The following is a 16,912-nucleotide window of genomic DNA, read 5'->3' on the forward strand; positions in this document are numbered from 1 at the left end:
GGAAACTGCCGACGTAAAAAAAAAAAAAAAAAACACCAAACCAAAAAAACCCCAAAACCCAAGCTGCATCCCAGGGCGCTCTCTCCTGTGGGTGCCGCTGGACCCTGCCCAGTCCCACAGCTCTCGCCTCGCCCAGAAGGAGCTCCCTGGGCAGAGCCCGGGGCTCATCTACTCCAGGGCCCCCCGCACCGAACCGGCACTTGGGCATCCTGGAGGACTGCGGGCCCATAGAGCGCAAGTTCGGAGGACTGAGGGGCACTTCCGGCATCATGGAGGACCGCGGGGAAGCGGCGGGAGCCTGCCGGAGCCCAGGAGGAGCCGGTGAGTCCCCCGCGAAACGAGTGCCGACGGCGGCCGCGGTGGCGGCGCCGCTGTCTCGGGGCCGCATCCGCGTCGTTTCTCTCCGGAGCTGCGGCCGGTGCTTGGAGGGGGGCGGGGGGGGGGGGGGGGTATGGCGCCGCCATCTTCTGAAGGCTGAGGCTGCCCACGGCGGGGATGGGGCCGCGCGGCCAGGAGGGGACAGGCCGCCGCCCCGCCGTGCAGAGCTGCGTTCCTTGCGTGTTTCGGCAGGAATCGCTGTTGAATCCGTCTCGCTCTCGAATCCGTCTCGCTCTCCACGGCTTCCGGGCAGTTTCTCCGCCCGCCCTGCCGGTCCGCGGTTAGGCCGGCGCGGAGCACCGGTGACGGGACCTGCGGGCGTGCGGGCGTGCGTGAGGGGCTCTTGCGAGAAGAGCCTCACAATAAGCAGGCTCAGCTCCGGGGCGGCACTAGTAAATGGCGTGGTCCTCGGGCGCCGTTAATTCGTGCCACGCGTTTGAGCTGGAATTTGAGAGAATAGTCTGTTATTTAAATGGCCCGATTGAAGAGTTGACTGGTACAAAAAGCCGCTGAACGAACGGCTCACAGCCAGCGAGCGCTCCGTGTACCGCTGCTGAAGGGAGCAGGAGCAAAGCGCAGGCACCCGACTGACACAAGAGGAAAAGGTTCATTACCGTTGGAAATCACGGTTTCGGATTGTGAATTAGGACTCAAATTAGGGGTACGTTCACGACGACCGTTACCCTAAACTGCTCCCAATTGGTATTCTATTTCTGCTTCCCAAGGAGAAAATTTTCATCTGATGGTGCTGCGGGGGTATCTTTAATGCATCAGTTTAAGATGGCTAGTATTGTTAAACGGGCATTCATGATGCCCAGTTAGCGTTCGATCTGTTTCTAAAATGAAATCTAAGTTTTTGTTCGTCGGATTTAATTGGCGTCGTTTTTTTCTTTTAGCTCTACTTGGAAGGAATTGGTACCTGTCCCCTCCTCCCCCCCCCAACGGCTATGTTTAAATTTTGGCAGTCGTGACTCCCTGTTGGTTTTCTAATTTTCCTTTTATTTTAAATCTAAATCTTTTAGCGTTATGTTAGTTCACCACCGCCCGGGAATTCTTTTAGTACCTACGTTTAAACGTAGCCGTTATTGAACGATTCCTTTTTTTATTTCTCTTTATCTAAAAATCTAAAGCTTCGATTACTCTTTTGGTTCTAAGCAGGAGTCACTGTTGCCTCCCAGCTTGCTTACAGCGGTGTGCTCGTTTAAGCGTTAGAGCCTCCCAATTAGTTTCCAGTTCAATTGGTTTAGCAGTGGTTATGTTTAAATGGAGCTGTTAACGACTCCCAATTAGTTTTCTGTCTTTATCACTTCAAGAGGGTCTCTAAACTATTCATTTTTTGAATTGCAATAAGGACCGGGAATCATTACTGCCTGGTTCATTAAGTAACATCTGCCACTAAATTTAGTCATTACTCAACCCTAGGTAATATTTCTTCTCTTTAGGCGCGCTCTAATATTTTGTGACTTTACCACGAAGTGGATTAACTAGGACGCGTGATTTTTTTCTTTTCCTGTTAGAGTTGTTTCGCTACAGCTATTACTTCCAGTTAGTGCTCTGTTGTTGACATTCTGCTGCTTGCCCTTTGATTACATCAATGGGGAGTAAGTACTGTCTGCAAAGCGGGAAGCAATAGCTAGAGCGGACGACGGGCAGTATTTGCTCCCAAAGACTATTCTGGTTACTGTGACGGACATTTTTATTTTAAACGTTTTGACGTAAACGAGCGGTAAAAATTAAACTAATAGAAACTGACCACTTTGGAATTCCCCAGGAAAAACCACCGGAGCGCCTCGACGCGACCGGAGCCAGGACGCCTGCCGCGGTCCACTTGGGACGCTCAACGGTTTTGCACTCCGTCTCCAAAGTTTGAAGCTCATATACCCCAGGCCCCGCCCCCGGGCAAGTGGTGGGGATGGGACACAAGGGGGGGCGGTGCCGGGGGGGGGTGGGGGGGGGGTGGGCAGCAAGGCACACCAACGGGAGGGTGGGGCATGGGGCAAAAAAGTCACGCCCGGGGGGGGCGGTGCTGGGGTGGGGTGCAGAATAACAAAGGCAAACCCGGGAAGGGGAAGGGGGTGGGGGCCGGGCAGGGCACGGCCACTGTCGGGGAGGCCATGGGGGGGGCGGTGCTGGGGCGAGGTGCAAAGCAGCAAGGCCGGTGCTGGGGCGAGGTGCAAAGCAGCAAGGCACTCCCACGGGGGGAGCGGTGCCGGGGCGGGGCGCGGGGAAGCAGGGCACGCCCACGGGGGGGCGGTGATGGGGCGGGGTGCAGAAAAGCGAGGCACACCCACCGGGGGGGGGATCAGTGCCGGGGCGGGGCGAGGGGAAGCAGGGTACGCCCACGGGGGGGCGGTGCCGGGGCAGAAAAGGCTCACCCGGGGGGGGTCGGGGGGGGGGCAAGCAGGGCACGCCTACAGTGGCCAGTGCCGAAGAACAGCAGCAAGGCACGCTCACGGCGGGGGGGAGGTGCCGGGTGGATTTGGGGCCAGGCACACCCACCCTTAGCAAGGCCACCGAGTTGGGGGTGGCATGGGAAAAACCCCACCTGAAGGCAGAGACAGGGGTATGGGGGGGCATAGACAGGTGCAGACGTGGTGCACATCCTCACGGCTGCTCGATAGTCTCACCTTCAAGTCCTAGGAAGGGAAATGCGGTCACAAACACTCCTCACAAAAAACAAGTTGCCATCCTGCAGGAAGTTCAGAATTCCGGGAAAATCCAGTGCACCTAGAACAAAACAGCACCAAAACTATCAGTTAAAAAAAAGGCTGTGTGTTTTAAAACCCTCCTGTCACCCCTGAACACCCCCTAGGAAACTGCTGACATAAAAACAAGAAAAAAAAAAACCCCAAGCCTCATCCCAGGGCACTTTCTACTGTGGGTGCTGCTGGACCCTGCCTAGTCCCAGAGTTCTTGCTTCACACGTAAGAAGGAGCTTCCTGGGAGAGCTCAGGGCTCATCTACCCCAGGCCCCAACCACCACCCTTCCCACAATCATAGGCAACTGGGTAAACTGAGACACGGAGAGAGGGGACCTAGAAATGCCAGTTTCACAAGCAATGAGGAAGAATGAAATCAGAGCTGGTGGGGTGCCAGAAAGGAAACGACATAGAAAGGAAAGGTAGAAGGTGACACTTTACAGGGCAATGCTAGCAAAAGAGCAAAAAGCTTTGGGGAACTAGACAGCCTGAAAGGCAGACAGAGGCAGGGACAGGCAAGGAGGCAGGCAGAGATCCAGAGAACCGGGGCAGGGATGGCCCTGGACACACACGAGGGGACACGTGGCTCCTGGTGCCAACGGCAGACCTTCACCGCCCCGAGGCTTTTCTCTCTGTCTCTGCCCCTTCCTCCTCCACAGTGCCAGCTGCCTGACCTTAGGAGCAGGCGGTGGGTGACTCAATGCACTTCTCTCACGAGGTTTCCTGGACATGCAGCAGCTCACACGTGTGCAGCCAACAGAGGCGCCAAGGTCCTGGTGCTGTGTTATGGTGGCATTCTCTGTTGTGGATGGGTGGGAGGGATCATTCCTTGCCACAGGGACCAGCTGGAGACAGTTGCCTGTGGAAGCCCCTTGGTTTGACTCCTCAGCCAGCTCCTGCAGGCAGGCATGCCCAGGCAGCCCCCTTCATAGCCCAAAGTAGGGCCAGCCCCATCATTAGCCTCACTGGCCACACCTGCCCCAGCTGGAGCCCGTCAGGAACAGGGGCCTGGGCAAAGCCCCACAGCACATGGCCCCCTCCCCGGCACCTGCCCACAGCCACGAGCTCTGCACCCAGGGGCTTGAATACCATCCAGGGGCACAGAGGAGGCAGGAAAAGTTTACTCACCTCTGCCCAGAACAAATCCTGGCACTTAGCTGGCTACAAGGCTCGATGTGCAAACACAACAAACGCAGCAGGAGAGAAGGGAAAAAGCAGGAGGAAGGTAGAGAAGAGGTGGGGGACAGGCAGCCAGTAAACGGGATGCTGCAAACAGGAGAGGGACAGGGAGCAGGACAGTAGCATAGAGAGAGGAGTACTGGGACACTGAGCGAAAAACCCAGGGAGAGATGGAGGAATACATAAGAGCGAGGAGGAGTAGGAGAGAGAGGCCAAAGGGACCAGCAGGACCACAAGGCAGGGACAAGACAAGGGACAGGGAAATATTGTAAAGCAATAGGGGAAAAGAAACAGAGGCAAGAACTAACACATAGGGTCAGGAAGACAAAAAGAGGGAGCCTTACAAAGACAATGTAAAAAGTGACACCATTTCCACCCCCATCTTGACTTCCACATTTTCCCTGACTTCGCACCCCACCTCAGCCTCCACTTTCTTCCAGCCCTGCCTCTCCCCCTGGCTTGAGGGGAAGCCCCAGTGCAGTCAGGAAGGTGTTAGGCTGTCCATCAGGCTCCCACAGCAAAGGGGCCAGGACAGAAAGCCATTGCTGGCCCTCCCCATCCCTGGGCAGCCCTTTCCCAGGCAGCAGAAGGAGCGGCAGGCAGGGCAGCAGAGGTGGACTGGGACACACACAGGAGAACGTGTGACTCACCCCAGCTCCTGGCACCAGCTCAGATCTTCAGCACCCCAACACTTTTCTCTCAACTCCCCTCCACCGCCAGGCTGGCCAGCGGCTCACACACACAGCCGATGCAGGCACCAAGCTGCCAGCAACGTGTGCTGGTGGTCTGCTCCATCATGGACAGCTCAGGGGGATCCTTCCTTACCACAGGGACCAGCCATTCCATTCTGGAGGTACCTCCAGCTACCTCCTCAGCCAGTTCCCCTTTATCAGCTCCCTCAGGCAGCCCCTTTATAGCCCACAGGAGGGCCGGCCCTGTTATTAGCCCCACTGGCCACACCTGGAGCCCATCAGGAACAGGGGCCACAGGCAAGAACAAGCACCCAGGGACAAGGAGCTCTGAAGAGGGAGATGTAGGAAGAAAATGTAAAAAGCAATACTGCTTTTCCACTCTCCCACCCACCCCTGCCCTTGGGAAAGCCTGATGGAAACCATGAGACTTCAGGGTGTCCCTGCTGGGTGCCCCTCATTCCCCCTGATATCTACTGGTGATGGCATTTTGGGCCCAAGGAAGTGCCAGAGCGAAGTTTGGAATGCAAACAGTTTATTTAAAACAATTTGCGCCTGGAGCAGCAGTTCTTGTAGTGGTGGGGGCAAGGCAGGTGCATGGAGCAGGGACAAGGGGGGGGACACAAAACATGGTAATGGGAGGCAGGTGCAAGGCACACCCATGGGGGGGGGGGCGGGGGGGGGGGGGGGGAGGAAGGCAGGTGCACAGGGGGAGGATAGGGTGTGAGCTATGCACACCCATAAAGTGGGTACAAAAATCTGTCAGGGATAACCTGATTGAGGAAGATGAAGTTGACCTTGACAGCATTCCAGTATACCCTTGAAAAGACGGAAGAAGTGGATGAAGAATGTTGTAAACAAGTTTGAGGAAGTTATAAGAGACTGAGCAAGAAGAGACTGAGCAAGTAATACCACAGAGCAGAAACTTGGCAAGAGAACAGTAGGTACAGTGAGAAATACAGTAGGAGCTCCAGCCAATCATTATGTGAATGGAGGTGAATGGACAAAGCTATTGAGCGAATCATTTTAGCAGCCTTAGTGCATGAACAGGTGGACAGATAAGAAAGGTTATAAAAGGGTACGCTTTTTCTGCTGCACCATCTCAGCCATCTTGGTTTTTGCAACTTAATAAAGAGTGCCTTCTTACATATACTCTTGTCGTTGTCCATCCCTACCATGAAAAAAAGCAGGCAAGGCAGGCCCATGGGAGGCAGGGACATGACAAGTAGGGCCAGGCACACACACACGAGTCAAGGCCACAAAGATCGGGGTGGCATGGGAAAAACCCCACCTGAAGGCAGAGACAGGGGTATGGGGGGGCATAGACAGGTGCAGATGTGGTGCACATCCTCATGCTACTCGATAATCTCACCTTCAGTCCTAGGAAAGGAAATGGGATCACAAACCCTTGTCACAAAAAACAAGTTGCCATCCTGCAGGAAGTTCAGAATTCCAGGAAAATCCAGTGCACCTATGTCTTGGTTTGAAAGACAGGTGTCTGTGGAGGAAGGCAGGAGCCTCCCTTGAAATGGAAAGTGCAACCCCCTTCCCTCCAAATTATTATAATTTTGAAATTAACGGGCGTTCAGGCAAAGATATGGGGAATAGGAATAACAGTTCTTTACTAATATATATATATATATATATATATAAAACACAAGGCAGGGAAAAACCAAACAACCCACTGGTTTACACTGACAGAGTCAGGAATACAACCTGACACCCTGTTAGGGTGGCAGTAGCAGTCCGATAAGATGCTGGCTGCAGTCCTCCTGAAGCGATGGATGTAGTTCTGTGGAAGCAGCAATCAGGTAAAAGAGTCTGGTCTTCCTCCGGAGGTCCAGTGGTAGGTAGGTAGCTCTTGTCCTCTGGAACTCCAGTGGGGGGAAAAGCTCCTCTGGGAATCCACTGGAAGAAGGCTGCTAGGGTGTTCAAAATCTCTGTTTTTATTTGGCATGGACTGCTTGGCTCCTTCCCCCCCGCCCCCCCCCACCCCCCCCCCCCCCGGGCGGAGCATCTCACAATGGGATGGGGAGTCGTGAGGCAGTTCCTTGATGGGCCATTAACAGGAGATAGTCCAGGAGCGAGTTATCGATGAGTCAGGCGATAAGGCATTGTTGTGCCCAGTAACAGGAGATAGTCCGGGGGGGGGGGGAGGCAGAGAGCACCGCCCCACCTGGTCTCAACAGCTCCTGAAGATGGTAATAGAATATTTTTTTCTTTTGGCACATTTTGCACTGTAACCCAGGACAACCTAGAACAAAACCACAGCAAAACTGTCAGTTAAAAAAGCTGTGTGTTTTAGAACCCTCTCATCACCCCTTAACACTCCGTATGAAACTGCTGACAAATAATAATAAAAAAAAGCCCAAGCTGCATCCCAGGGCTCTCTCTACTGTGGGTGCTGCTGGAGCTTGCCCAATCCCACAGCTCTCACCTCGCACAGAAGGAGCTCCCTGGGCAGAGCCCGGGACTCATCTACCCCAGGCCCCGCCCACTGCCTTTCCAAACATCCCCCGGGGAAGGGGCCGCCGCGGGGCACAAAGGTGAGAGCGTCCGGTGCGTAGCCCACTCACTGTAGGCGGTAGCAGGAGAGAGCGCGGCAGCGCGCACCCGGAGCTGCAGTACCGTCTTTTGGTCACAGGGTGGCAGCAGGGTGCGCGGCAGCGCCGCCGGGGCTGCATAACCGCTTTTCGGTCACAGGGTGGCAGCAGGGAGCGCGGCAGCGCCGCCGGGGCTGCATAACCGCTTTTCGGTCACAGGGTGGCAGCAGGGAGCGCGGCAGCGCCTTCGGGACTGCAGTACTGCTTTTCGGTCACAGGGTGGCAGCAGGGAGCGCGGCAGCGCCTTCGGGACTGCAGTACTGCTTTTCGGTCACAGGGTGGCAGCAGGGAGCGCGGCAGCGCCTTCGGGACTGCAGTACTGCTTTTCGGTCACAGGGTGGCAGCAGGGAGCGCGGCAGCGCCTTCGGGGCTGCAGTACTGCTTTTTGGTCACAGGGTGGCAGCAGAGAGCGCCACAAATCGGTGTCACCACACACGCGCGTGTACCACGCCCCAGTACCCAACCCTAGTCAAATCGTGGTAGCAGAGAGCGCCGCAGGGGGCCGCCAGCGCGCATGCGCGTACCCCGGCCTGCAGTACCGCACACCCCCCACGCGCAGGCAGCACAAAGCGCCGTTTCACGCAGCACCCCCGTGCGGTCACAGCGGCGCAGCAGCACCTGCGTCTTTCTCTGACACTGGGGGTACAGGGGGACCCGGAGAGGGGTGGGGGATGACCGACACCAACGGCTCTCCCCGGCATAACCCACAGACGAGCACTCACCTGCCACAGCCCACGAGACAGAATCCATGCTCGATGCCTGCCCCCCGCCAGATCATCGACGCCGGCTGCCGCACAAGCAGAGGGGTGGCGGGGCGTCCGCCAAAGGACGGTGCCATGGCTCTTGCTCGCACTCGGCTCTGCCACGTTCCCCGTCTCGGACCACGCCCGGACGGGCTCCCCAGAGCAACAACTGCCCCTTTCCCCACCGGACAGCCAGACAGAGCTGGCCCCGTGGGGCGAGAGCGCTGAGCCACCGGCAGGCAAACCTGGGGGGGGGGGGGGGGGGCGAGCTGCTGCGCAGCACCGGACACTCACAGCAAGACATCGGGAAACAAAAGGCCCCAGCCATAGTTCAGCATATTAGAAGAACAACACAGAAGCAAGGAGAGGAATTCAATAGAACGAGGGACAGGAGAGCAGTCGAACTGAAGGAGACCAGCCCGAAATACAGACACATCCTCTACAAACCAGAGTGATTTGAATACTTAACACTCCATAGAAAGACAAACAGATACGATTTCCAACCCCTTCTTAGCAGAAAAGCAACTGCTCTTGCTCATGTTTGATGCCCTTCCTTAGAGCGCTGCTGCAGAACAAGGCTGTACACCCCCATCTAGATCTATGCTTACACCTGTCTCCAAAATACACAGTTGTTATTTGACTCTGCTCCTGCCCCACCTTGTTCTATCATGTCACATGATTAGAAACCAAGTACTTCAGAGCGCTCTGTCAAAACACAGGGAAGAAACTCAGTAACATGCAGCTGCCTCTGGCTTGGAAAGAGTTAGAGAAACCCCTGACCGCTTAAGTACACCTCATACATTACATGCTGTACTGATTCGGCAGCGAGTTTAAACCGCGTTAGTCATTCTGCCAATTATACAATTTTAACTTTCTCTAGAGTTTCATATATGACAGGAAAAGATCAGTGAAATAATAGATCCCCCACATGGTTTTACTCATTAAAAAGAAAAAAAAAAAAAAGAAATTCAAATCCCCAGGGCTGCAACAGGTAAGGCCACCGAACAGGACTGGCAGATGCACTAAGGCTTCTGGCTGTACCAAAGCACGCAGAGGAACATTTTTTAATCGTATCTCGACCGTTGCAACCAAGAATGTAAAGACCAGCGACGCCATCCACTTTTGGAACACTTGCTGTGCTTCAGTCTTTGGAAACAAATTGACTTTGCTGTTGTTTTGTTTTTCAAAAGAGGGCAAAAAGTCTCACTGCTCATGACTTCTACAGCCAAGCACACAGAGTCCGACAGGCAGTTCGTACAACGCAATTTCTTTGAAGGAGAAAGATTTCCATTCCAGGAAAATCCCTTTTCCAACTGAAATCAAAGTTACGCACTGCAGGACAACGGTCCCTGGTCCCTCAGCTTCGCTTCCAGAGGGCTGGGGATCCGCGTCCATCCTCAGCAGAAACCACATCAACTAACCTGATTACTCCTGCAGTTGCCACATTCCTCCTCATCGCCTACAGAAAAAAAAAAAAAAAAAACACACACACCGCTGACAGTGGTAGCTGTCACACGGGTCACCACATACCTCCTCGAAACACCCTCCTCCTCAAAAGGAACGTGGTCTTCCGCTCAACTGCTCCGCACCGATTCCCGTGTTGGACGCTGCAGCTGTCATCGCTTGCGGCCCCCCTAAGGTAGCAACAGACAGAGAAATACCGTCACGCTTGGGAGAAATCACCAGCCCCACGCTCCTCCTTGCTGCTCCTTAGCTCACCACCTCAAAAGCTCACCCAACTCCAAAGGCAGCTGCGTAACACCTGCACAACCGCACAGAAACGCTTGACCGAGCTGCCGCAGGATGCTCCGCTCTTGGACGCCGGCCCGGCTGACAACCGCCTCACCTCCTCAGGCCGCTGGTCGGCGCGCAGCTTCGCCCCTCCGAGGCTACGTGCGTGACCTGCGAAAGCCAAAACAAAAGGCACGTGCTGAGATACCGCCCGAAACCACAGCCTGCCTGTGCCCATTCCCCTCTCCTCCTCCTCTACCTCGGCCGCCCACCCACCCTACCTCTGCCAGCTGCCGCGTTGAGGCTCCGGTACCACCTGTAAAACACAACCCATAAGGGATGCTTATAAACTTCACAAACGACACAACGCCTGAAAAGTAACTTCTCTGCTGCAGCCCACCAGTCCCAGCTCACCTCGCCCCAGCCACCCGCAGTGCCGATACCCTGCTTCGCTCGCTACTTCGTGCCTTTGGAATACAACAAACCTACCAAGACCTGTCAGCTGCTCACACAGCCATCGGCCGCATCTGCCCGCTGACACTGCGTGCCAACCCACCTTCTTATGGCCGCTCCCCCGCCCCTCCTCTAACCCTTTGGTGCACGGCTCGTCTCACTGCATCTGAAAACGGCATCGAACGAGTCACCCGGCTGCGGAGCAACAGCTTAACGGTTCCGGAGATCTCCTTTCCATGTAGGAATACCCTCTAGACTCCAACAACAGCCAGCCAGCCATCACAGAAAACCAAAGCCAAAGCAACACCTGGCCCTACGCGTACGACCCTTAGCACCTTCCACCCTGGAAGTCAAATGCCACGGCCCCTGACGAAAAGATACGGCCGCGGCCGCAACCGCAACGGTGGACGCGCGAGAAGCCGGGCCCCAAGACCCAACATCCACAGGACGCGGAGAAGTCGTCGTCCCAGAAGAGGGCTCCGTGAGAACAGACCGCTCGACAGCGGATACCCCAGCGCATCCTGGACCACTCGTCACCTTCTCGGACACGAGACGTGCTGGACAGATCTGTGTGTGGAGCTTCTCGCGCGAGACGGGGAGCGCTCGGTCGGCGGTACCCCGGTGAGTCGAGGAGCACGAGACCCTCGGTGCGGCTACCGATGCGCCCGCCTACCGCAAAAGAATAAACCTCCGGAGCATCGAGACCTCATTAATGTGCAGTATAGCGCACACGGAACAAGCACCACCGACCGCCTCCTTACCACTGAACCCCTCAAGGAATCACAGCGGCGGTCAGCTGACGGAAAAACCACGGCGGCTGAAAGATCTAACACAGGCACCTTACAACCACAGAAACCGGTGCTAAACACACAACAGGTGAAAAACTACACGGAAACGTAACTGCTGTGACCGGCACTACGACACGTCTCATCAGGCGCGTCATGAAAAAGTCAGAAACGGAGTAATGGGAAGGCTCGCGTGCCCGGGCCTACGACAGAAGACAGACCCTGGCTGGAGACTGTTACCAGCGCAAAGAACGCAGACCCTCTTCTCTGAGAAGTTCTGGGGAAGATGCCTTCTCGAGAAACTCTCAAGCTCCGTATACAGGCGAGTACAAGATGCTCACCCTAACCCTCGCTGGACAATTTCACCATCAGTCCTATTAAGAGAGAAAAAAGAGCATAGATCAAGACATCAGCAACTTACACAGCACACAGTAAAAACGGTGGGGAAAAAAAACAAGGTTCCATCTCCCATAGTCAGGAATTCCAGAAAAATGCAATGCATCTAAAATTTAAAAAAAAAAAATGGCAGGCTATTAAACCATTTTGCCACCCCCAAACCCTCAGCGGAAACCCGCCAGCCTGAAACAACAAAAACAACTGCATAAAAGGGTACTTCCTACTATGCCTACAGCCGAACCTCAGCCGGTCTCGAAACTCTTCCCTCACACCGACGCCTCCGCTTCTTGCCGTGAGCAAACCCCCGACGCCCGCGCAGCCCAGCCGGCTCCAAGAGCTGCCGCCAGCGACCAGACCAGCGGAGCGCCCGCACCGCAGCAGCCCCGGAGCAGAACGGGCTCCCTGTGCAGAGGCCAGGGCTCGTACACCCGGGGCCCTGCTCACCACCCTTCCTGCAATCCCCTGGGAAAGGGGCTGGGGCGACCCCCAGCAGACACAAGGGCGGCCGGAGGAGCAGCGGGGAGTTTCCTCACCTGCCTCCGTGTCACGGGGTACAAAGCACTGAGCAAAGACAGCGACCCGTACCGCAAAGGCCGACACCTGCTCTTCTACTGCAGGTATCTGCGGCACCAGCAACGTGACCGGGCAGGGAATTAAACTAACGGAACCGCTTTAACTGGGAGAATAAGGACACAAACCTGAGCCAGGTGCAGTCAGCAACATCCCCGGGGAGGAACCGGCAACCAAGTCCTCAGCGCTGCCCCTGAGAGACACAAAGAACGGCCAACTGTTGTCCACAGCGACGGCCACCCCTTTCCCCAGGCAGGAACCCCTCCTTCTGCAGGAGCTCCTGGAGACGCCCCCTCCTGCCCCAGACCATTGCCAACGGCACCCGTGCTTATGGGGCAATAAAGCACGTTCGCGGGTCAGCTTGCTGCTGCGAGGGCAGGGTCTGGGGTGGTCAGGGGCTACGGGACAGGTGCTGGAGCTGTGGGCAGCTGCATGGGGCGCGCAAGCCAGAGCACTTTTCCAGGGGGTGGGAAGGCCTCCAGGTGCCCGGAGGCAGCCATCTGCCCCTCTTCCTCCTTCCTCTCCACCAGCTCACAAAACCCCTGGGAGCTGCCCTGACGGGGCCCGACGTCTGCTGTCGGCACTCTCGGGCAGGCGTGCCCTAGCAGCACCATCCCCTGGGGCTGCGGCCCCATGACACAGAGCGGCCATCGCCATCAGCCTCGCTGGCTCCCTCCGGGGCTCCTCCGGCACCAGCCCGCAGCTGCAGCCATGGCCCCTTACCCCCGCTGTGTATCTGCTCCCCTGGACTCTCTGACCGCTGCTCAGCAAGTACAAAGGAGACAGAGCGAGGGTTTATTTGCAAACCCATCTAAGTGCGAGGAACACGCCTGCTCTGGGGCTCAGAGCCCGTCCACTCACCCTTCCCTGGGACCGCTTGGCAGTCCACGCTGGGGCAGCAGGTACGGAGAACGAAAACACAGCCATGGGGAGCTGGGCAGAGGAACAGAAAGAGAAAAATAAGGTGAGGGTGAGGAACTGAGGAACAGAGAAAGAGAGGTACCGGGAAAAGAACAGAGAGGGGGAGACACAGATAAAGAAAGGACACAGAGTCCTGGTCTGTGGAAGGAAAACGGGGTCAGGGAGCCAGGCGGGTGAAAAGAGCACGCCCACCAGCCCTGTGCCCAGGGGGCAGCAGCGGCCTTTCCTCACGGGGAAGTGGCAGCGGGCACGGCGGCCCCATCCCACAGGCCCTGCAGCATCGCGCGGCCGTTACCGGCGGCGCCCGCCGGCAGGACAGCCTGCTGCTCGCCGGATGCAGCGCTGAGCATGGCGCCCGAGCCGGACGCCCGCAGGCAGCCATGCGGCCCTGGCAACGAGCCCACAGCTCGTGCGGCGGCTGTGGCGAGGGCTGGGCCGTGCCGCAGGAGCGGGGGGCCATCACTCGACCCCCGCAGCGCAGCACCTCCTCCCCTGGGCTCCCTCACAGCCCCTCGCCTGCTGTGAAGGGACTGCAAACGCAGCTGGGAGGGCAAAGGAGACTGCGAACGTTTCTTCAGTCACGCAGGTAGCGGATGCAGCGAGAGCGCCTGAGGCAGGGAACAGGATGGCGAGAGAAAGACAGGGACAGGGAGCCCGACAGGTGGAGAAAGAAGCAGCAGGGAGAGAAGAAGAGAGGCAGCAGATAGAGGGAGAAGGGAGCAGGGCAGAGACCGACAAAGGAGGACGGAGACGCAGGACAAAACTGGGACAGGCAGCACAACAGAGAGGAAGGAAAGAAGAACAGGGGCAGGAAGCTGGACCGAGACACATGGAGAAAGACAACAAAGAACAGGGCAGAGAGGGAGGATGAAACAACAGGGACAGGGAGCCAAGACAGCCAACGATGGAGGGAAGGGGCGGGGGTGGGGGGAACAACAACACGGTACAAACCACAGAGCTACACACTACAGGTGGAAGAATTAAAAAATAGAGCCGGGGAGCCAGGAAAAAAAAAAAAAAAAGCTGGAGAGCAAAAAGTATAGCGATTCATACAAAAAGGGAGGGAATATTAAAATAGCGTCATCAGGGAGCCAGAGAAAGCGAGACGGAGAAAGGACAAAAGCAACAGGCTACAGGGCAGAGAGGGAGGAACTCATGAGCAGCAACAGAGCTCCGGCCAGAGAGAGACGGAAAAAAGTACAAGACTGCAGGGGCTGCAGGGCAGAGAAGGAAGAATTGACCAACAGGGACAGGGGACCAGACAGAGCGTGATCGAGAACAGAAAAAAACAGCAGCGGGCTACAGGGAAGAGGAATTCAAGAGCAGGGACTGGGAGCTGGACAAAGAGACAGAAAAAAAAAAAACAAACCACGAAACAGTGATGGGCTATGAGACAAATAAGGAGGAAAGAAAAAACAGCAGCAGGGAGCCAGACAGAAGAGACTGAGAAACACAGACAAATAGCTTGGGGCTATGGGACAGAGAATGTGGAATGAAAAGGCAGAGAGAGGGAGCCAGACAGAGAGCAGGGGGAAAATCCAGACAGGCTACGGAGGGGCAGAAGAAGGAATTAAAATCTGGGGACAGAGAGCTGAACAGAGAGGGATGGCGACAGCAGGGAATAGCAGCGGGTGCAGGAGTAAGAGGGAGAAAATAATCGATAGGGACAGGGAGCTGGATACAGAGGGTCAGAGAAAGGTGAAAATAGGGGTAGGGTAGAGGGCAGAGAGTAAGAATTAAAAAATGGGGGCACTGAGACACAGAGATGGAGAAAAGAAAAAAGCAACAGGCTACACAGCAAAGGAGGAGGAATTAAAAAACACGGACAGGAAGTGCGAAAGTGAGAAGGGGCTGGGGGGGGGGGGTGGGCCGGGGACTCCAGGACACACGACTCCTGACAGGCAACAGGACAGAGAGGGAGGAATTAAAAGGGAGGGACTGGGAGCTGGGAGAGGGGGAGAAAGAAAAAGAATCACGGCACATTACAGGGCTGAGAAGGAAGAAACTGAACAACAGGGACAGGGAAACGGCCAAAGAGAGCCCAACGAAAGAAAATGTGCCGATGGGCTACAGGACAGAGAGGGAGGAGTGAAACAACAGGGAGCCAGAGCCAGGCACAGAGAGATCGAGACAGAAAAAACAGCCAGGAGCAACGAGGTGGGGCAGGGGTGGGGGGAAGTTGCGAGGATCTGGAGCCAGACAGAGCAACAGCAAAAGAAAATGACAGCGACAAGCTCCAGGGAGGAGCGGGAGGAATGAAAAGACAGAGATGAGGGGCCGGACCCAGTGTGACACACGCAGGAAGCACAGCAACAGCTGGAGGGCAGAAAGGGAAGAATTAAAACACAGGTACAGGGCGCCAGAGGTGGAGTGGGGAGACAGATAAAGGGGGAGAGGGCAGACAGAAAGACAGGCTACAGGGAGAAGCAGGAGGAATTAAAGAAATGGGATCCACAGCCGGACAGAGAGAAGGAGAAAGCAGCACAATCACCACAGGCTACAGGGCCCAGAAGGAAGAAACTGAAAAACAGGGAAGCGGGAGCCGTCCAGAGAGAGATATGAAGAAAGGGAAGATAGCGGGGAGCCGCCACACGGCAGCAAGGGAAGAATTAAAAAGATGGGGCAGGGAGCCGGACAGGGAGCGATGGAGAAAGAAACAAAGCCCCTTGATGGGCTACAGGACAGAGAGGGAGCAACTGAAGACTCGGGGAAAAGGAGCAGGACAGAGAACGGAAAACCAGTGACGGGCCACAGGGCAGAGGGAGGAACCACATATGTGGGGAGAGGCAACTGGCCAGAGAGAGATGAGGACAGACAGATAACAGCAGTGGGCTACAGGGCTGAGAGAGAGAAACTGAAAAACGGGGACCAAGAGCCGGGAACAGGAGACACGCAGAAACACCAAATCGCAACAGGCCACAGGACAGAGAGGGAAGAAATAAACATCTGGGACCAGGAGCAACCTACAGAGAGACGTCGGAAAACGGAAGTTTCAAGAACAATGCATACGAGGCAGAGAGGAAGGCATTTTTAGAAGTGGGTCAAGACAGGGACAGGGAGCCCAACAGAGACAGAGAGAACAAGAAAGCAACAACGGGCTGCGAGACAGACAGGGAGGAATTGAAAAATCCCAGTAGGGAGAGACGGCAAAAGGAATGAAATCGCAACACGAACTTCGAAAGCGACAGGCTGCAGGGCAGAGAGGGAGGAATTTTAAAAAATCCGGATCTTGTGCTGGACCAAGAGAGACCGAGCAAATAAAAATGGTGAGGCCTAAAAGGGCACACAGGAAGGAATTAAACAACAGGGACAGAGAGCCAGACAGAGAAAAGTCCTGACAGGCTTCCAGAGAGAGAGGGGAATTTAAAATTAGAGACCAGGAGCTGGACAGAGAGAGACTGAGACAGGGGAGGGAAAAAAAAAAAAAAAAAAAAAGACGGGGGCGGGCAAGGGGGAAATCACAGCACCATGTGAAAGACAGGGGGCCAGGGGAGGGGGATAGGGAGGGCCTGGGACACACAAGTGGGGCGATGGGGCCCCGAGGGCCCAGGACTCACCGCATCCCTTGTTCTCAGTGCTGCCAGGAGAATTTGCCCGTTCAGACGCTTCCTTCTCTTCCTCTCCTCCCTTCCTCTTCTGCAGCTCCGGTCACATGGTGGTTCTCCACCTAAAAGATTACATGGCTGTCTCAACTCTTGCGAGACAAGGCTTCCTAGACATGTAGCCTCGCTCGTTCATGCGTCACACGGCCGTACCACGCCGTGG

The sequence above is a fragment of the Leptosomus discolor genome, chromosome 16 (genome assembly GCF_034619465.1).
Source record: "Leptosomus discolor isolate bLepDis1 chromosome 16, bLepDis1.hap2, whole genome shotgun sequence".
Classification (NCBI taxonomy): domain Eukaryota; kingdom Metazoa; phylum Chordata; class Aves; order Leptosomiformes; family Leptosomidae; genus Leptosomus; species Leptosomus discolor.